Raw genomic sequence first — 6000 nt, forward strand, 5'->3', positions numbered from 1 at the left:
ATTTCTTGGCCATGCACTAGAAACCATGATTTTTCATGAAAAATCCAAAAATGTAAACTTTTTGCAATTTGGAGCTCCCTAGCAAAAGCGCGTGCCACGTGGCGCGGCGCATAGGGAGAAAAACCCTGTTTTTTGTGCCAAAATTTGTCAAAATGCCAAAAATGCCCCAAATTTCTTGAAATTTGGGCTGGATCTTCTCCATCAAGTGTCATGCTGGGCTAAAGAGGCTTCGGCCAATATCTGAAGCCGATCAAGCTCCCTTTGCCTCTTTTTCTTCCTTATTGCCTTCTTTAATTTTTCCTTTAAATTCCTGATTCATGCCTTGCAGACCTTGTTCTGTGCCATGTAGTGGAAAGCCATGTGTCTCAGCAATGCATGGTCCTTATCAGCCTTGTCCAACAGTCTCTCTAAGTGGATGTTAACTCTCTTGAGATTAGACTCTCGATCATCATTAATCTCTTGCTCCAATGAAGTGAGCTCAACCCTTCTCATTGTTGGCATTTTGGCACAGGTGTGGCGCTACGGTACAGGTGTTGTCCTTGATGGAAACTCTCTTTGATGACAGATCTCAGTCCAGACTACAAGAATGAAGAGAAATTTCATATACGCAGGTTCATTAAGCCCAAGTTGCGTATACACGCTGGTACGCTATATACTAAGTCGCAGATACGCAAGCTCGCTATATACGAAGTCGCGTATACACGCAGTTTCATGAACAAAAAAGAGTGTACATGTCGAGAAGCTTCCCTTTGGTCCGTGGTAGTTAGTCCTCGGTACTTGAGCCTATGTTTTTGACCAAGGTATCTCGACAGACGTGTTGATCCCTAGTTTTGAAGTTGATGGTATTGTGTTACTATGGTTTTGGACCGTGGTATTGTGAAGGGCCTAAGGCTATATAAGGAGAAGAAGATCATTAGCAAATTGCACTGAAAAAATTCTTGAATATCTGATAAAGAAAGAGATCTAGTATGCAGGTTCTGGGTTGCTTGATCTAAGCTAAGGAGAGATCACATCGGTTGATGGAAGACTAGATCTAAGGATAGATCGGGATCAAATGGTTTGAAATGAACTATCGGTATATGGTTGATTACGCATGTTTTTAGATCTGCATACTGACGCAATGTTATGTTTTGAGTATGACTGATGTCTGGTACAGCTGCAAGTTATGAGAAATTATTTTTAGATCTGTACGCAGGTTGTCTTTGGTAAAAGCGCGTGTATACGCGGGTTGGTTTCATTGAAGTAGCGTATATCTTTTGAAGCTTAATTTTTGGGGTTGCAGTTGGGTCTGACTGTTATTGCAGAAGTTCTGTAGTCTGCTCTGTATTCTGGTGACTGGGTGTTGACATGGTTTCAGTGGTTCAGTGATTCAAAGATTGATGATGCTAGTATGATCTGTTATGAAAACTGATGAATTGTGGTCTTCAGATTATAATGTTGTGCTTCAAGAATATCCAGTCTGAAAATGTATGAAAAGTGGTTCCTGAAGGAAAGAAGATTGTAGGCCAGCACCTACGTACTAGTATCTTAGCTAGTACAAGAGCAAAGGGGGTTGGAGCTCCCTTCCAGGAGAGTCTGGAAAACGAGAGAAGGTTGTAGCCTTCTGCAGGTTGTAGCCTGCGTACTGGTATAAGGCTGCACCAGTACAAAAGATTGTAAACTGAAGTTTCTTATTAAAGAAAGATAGAGACGACTTGCAGCAGGTGGGTTTCACCCACATTGGGTTTCCACCTTATATCATGGTGTTCATGTGTGTGGCTTTTGTGTGATGATTTGTTCTGTTATACTGCACCTGTTTACTTTTAATATGGTTAATAATGTCCTGATGCATTTACTGAAGATAAACTAACTGAATCATAAGATTTCTGGTTATACGATGGTTGCTTTAGACATAGTAGCGTGTACACGCTGGTTCACTTAACTGAAGTAGCGTATATGTTTCTGAGTATGAAATTGAAAAAGTTTTATTGATCTGATAATACTGATTCACCCCCCCCCCCTCTCAGTATTATTTCCAACACCCCTTTATGCAGCTTGTCGATTCTCGCGAATGTTTTGTAATTCCATGATTGCTTGTTGATCTTCAAGTTGTTTGTTCCTCTGCTCCAAGTATTTCATAGTCCACTTAGCTCTCTCCAAGTCAAGGGATAAGGCTTGGATCTCTGTTTGCTGCTCCTGGATGATCTCCCTAAGTTTGGCACTTTGTGGGCCCGTATCTGTATCATCATCATGAACGAGAATGAAGTCGGTCTCCCCTGAAGGCCCCTCATCCTACATTGGCCTCTTTCCTTTGTCATGTACCTATGGTGTTGATCTCGAAAGCGAGGCCCCTTCCACACCGGGTGGAGATAACACTCGCTTCGCTACTGCAAACAAATGTCTAGTGCCCCTCTGATATGTGATGAATACCGGCACACTAGCGGTCTCATGGCACTCATACTGATGAGAAGGTCCACCTGTCTCATGCTTAACCTTTGAAAATCCCTGTGAAGCTCTGAAGAAGTCACGAGAGATGAAATCATCCCAAGTGATGCCCTGCAATCCAAGCTGATGAACCACCAAAATCTTGATGAGAGAAAAATGGTAAACATTGTTAAGTTGCTGCTGAGGTGTTTTGTGCTGCACAAGGGTGGTCATCCTCTCAATGTTTCGGCAAATGAAATACGGAATGTTCATCATCCGTACCCTGGTGAAATGCATGAGCAACCTGATGTGATAAGAATACAAATGTGAGAATCATCCTTCACGGCTGAAATACTTCATGATCAATTTCATTAGTGGAGCATATTCATCTTTCAGATATCAGAATGGAAACACTCTCTTGAGCTGCCTCAAGAAACCGATTTTAATGTATGGCTCATAATGCTGCCGGTCAATATTCTTCCTCTTGGTCCATGGTTCCCCAATGTTTGGTATGCCGGTTGCTAGTGAGACAGATTTTGGTGTAAGTGTGAAGGTGACACCAGCTAAGGTAGCTTGATCTCCATGTAAATGCAGCACAAATAGATGAGCCAACTCATGATGAAATTGAACATTAACCACCTTTTGACAAAACTCATAGCATGACTGATGCTAGAAACAAAACATGGCAAGAGGGCAGGCCTGTAATTCAGTGAGGGTGACGGGTTCTTCTCTGATATGTCTACATCCTCTATCAGGCCTCACGGGTGCATGTTCCTCCATGGGGGAGTCACTTTGAGTTTCCATTTCTTAATCCGATGAATGCTCAAATGCCATGACTGTTGTTTTTCAAACTGCCTTGGAGAAAAAGATGTTGGCGTATGAAAATTGTTTGGACTGCTCTTTTAGTGACGTGTTCAAACTCTGCCACCAAGGGGAAACAAATGAAACAAGGGACTGTTAGGAAGGGGAAATAATATTAAGGGATTAGGAATTATTGGGAGAGATTTGTTTGGGAAATATGGGAGGGGGTTTAGAATTTATGTGTGGGAATAGAGTTTAGGGTTTTCACATTTAAAGTTTGGGAAAGGGAATTTGGGATAGGGGTCTAGTGATTTTAGGGGATAGGGAACAATGAAGTCAGGGAAAAACTGGAATCAAGGATAAAAGAAATGATGGAAAAGAGTAACTTTGGTGGCAAACAATGTTTGAAACCCTAGGTAGCAATTTTCATGTGAAAATGTTGACATGGTAGGGTTTGAGTTGTTGTTTTAGCATTCACCACATCAAACATAATATACACCATAAACTTGGATGATGAACAGCGAAGGAGGAGCTCAACCTACTTGAATTCAAGAGAAATTTGCACGTTTTGGGCGTTTGGAGGCCGTTCTGGAATTTTTTGGGCCAGACAGCTGAGTGCGCCACGCAGCTTGCCCAATGCACCGCGCCGTCCCAGTGCGCTGCACCCGTGTTAATTTACACTGCGCAACTTCTCCCAGTGCGCCGCGCCTCCCCGGTGCGTCGCGCCTTCTGCCCAATGCGCCGCGCCGACAAGTTGCAGCGGTTTTTGTCCAATTTCTCACTCTTTCACCAAAACTCACTTTGAGATGCCTCCTCTTTGTTCTTGGCATGCAAATGAATGTTTTAAAATCATGAGAACCTCTTATAGTGATAGATTTGATTTTTGCTTCTCACAAACCCACTTTGTAATGTTTTGACTTGGCACTTTTTGTCACAATTAATATAACTCTGTCTTTTTTGTTTCCCTTTTGATTTTTGGCTTGAATGATGTTTTCTTTTGGCAATTTTTGCAGGGATAGTAGCATGTCTTGACAAAGGAAGACCAGGGCTGCACCTGGAGATTTCAACAACTGAAAAACTTTTTGAAAATTTCATGACAATTTATTACAAAGCGAAATGATGAATTTTCTTCAAAACTCTGTTTTGAAGAAAAGTCATAGTCGAGCATATGATGATGAAAATATTAAAAATGAAAACTTATTAAGGACCTCCCTCATAAGTCTGCTAGAATTATTAGACATTGTTGAAGACCAAATTGACTAACCCTAGACCTAATGACCAAAATGACTCTTGCTGACCTAGAAACTGAAACATGACTGTAAGTGACTTTAAAGTTTGATTTTAATGAACAGACCTAGGCCAACATGGATAAGGCATGGGGGATAATGAATGACAAGACCCTTCCCTCAGATTATGGCATGCCCCTAGCGAAATGCAACTGATTGAATTGAGCGAGACACCTAAAAATGAAATGCAAGAAATGATCTCTGACGGAGGGATGACGAGACCGACTCTAACACCAAGGAGGGCCTTTTCGAATGGTTGGTGATGTCTTTCAGGTTGACGAATGACCCCACAACCTTCATGCGATTGATGGACGACATCTTGTGTCCCTTTATCAACTTGTTTATGGCAATGTACCTAGACGACATCATGATTTTCAACTAGAGTTGGGAAGAACACATACACCATATTCAACAAGTCCTCCAAACCCTGTGATAGCACAAACTGTGTGCCAATCTGGAGAAATGCACTTTTGGTATGACTTAAGTTCAATATCTAGGGTACATCATTAATGAGCGTGGTGTGCATGTGGACCCAACCAAGATACAAGTTATTCAAGATTCACCAACCCCAACCACTCCAATATAGCTCCACATCTTTCTGGGTCTTGCCTATTTCTTTCGTAGGTTCGTTCTCGGATTCTCTCATATCACTTGGACTTTGAGTTAGGTCACCAAGGGTGGAGCAAAAGCAAAGTTATTTTGGTATGAATTCCAATATAAGGTGTTTTTTGATTTGAAGTATCACCTCTGCTCTGCACCAGAGCTCACATTACCAAACTTGCAACAACCATTTGAAATTGAGGGAGACGGCTTCGACTATCCTACTGGTGTAGTTCTCACCCAGCAGGGGCATCCTATGGCATATCACAATGAAACGCCTTATGATATAGTTCAAAAGTATCTGACTTATGAAAAAAAGATGTATTCTATTGTGCAGGCTTGTCAACAATGGAAGCATTACATTCTCAGGAAGGAAACAATCATCCACACAGACCACTAATCCCTGTAGTTTTTACAAACACAAGGGAAGTTGCAAAATGATCAAAATCAGAAATGGTCCACATATCTTCAATAGTTCCATTTGAACACCAAGTACAAGAAGGGTATCTCCAATAATGTTGTAGATTGTCTTAGTAGACCACCGGTTATGTTGTTGATCACTGTGCTCGACTCTTGTGGACATGAGACTTTGGGCTGGTCGCATCTTTACAAGAGATATCCAAAATTTGGCAACACATACCAGATGCTCCTGGAAGGCAAGAAAGTTCAAGGTTTCACCTCCAGGGTGTGCTGTTATGCCACATGGGACACCTCTGTTTTCCTACAGGTGATCATGCCAAGATGATTTGGGAGGCGCACTACAGTTGGGTCAGTGGACATTTTACAGTAGAGAAAAAAGTGGCAGTGCTGTAAAAGTATTTTTATTGGTTGAACCTTCGATAATATGATAGGAAGACATCAGATCCTACACTGCATATGCCATTTCCAAACCAACAATCAAGAAGCAGGG

This window comes from Pinus tabuliformis, chromosome 8 (genome assembly GCF_031772625.1).
Source record: "Pinus tabuliformis cultivar Carrire ecotype Pingquan chromosome 8, CPIR1, whole genome shotgun sequence".
Classification (NCBI taxonomy): Eukaryota; Viridiplantae; Streptophyta; class Pinopsida; order Pinales; family Pinaceae; genus Pinus; species Pinus tabuliformis.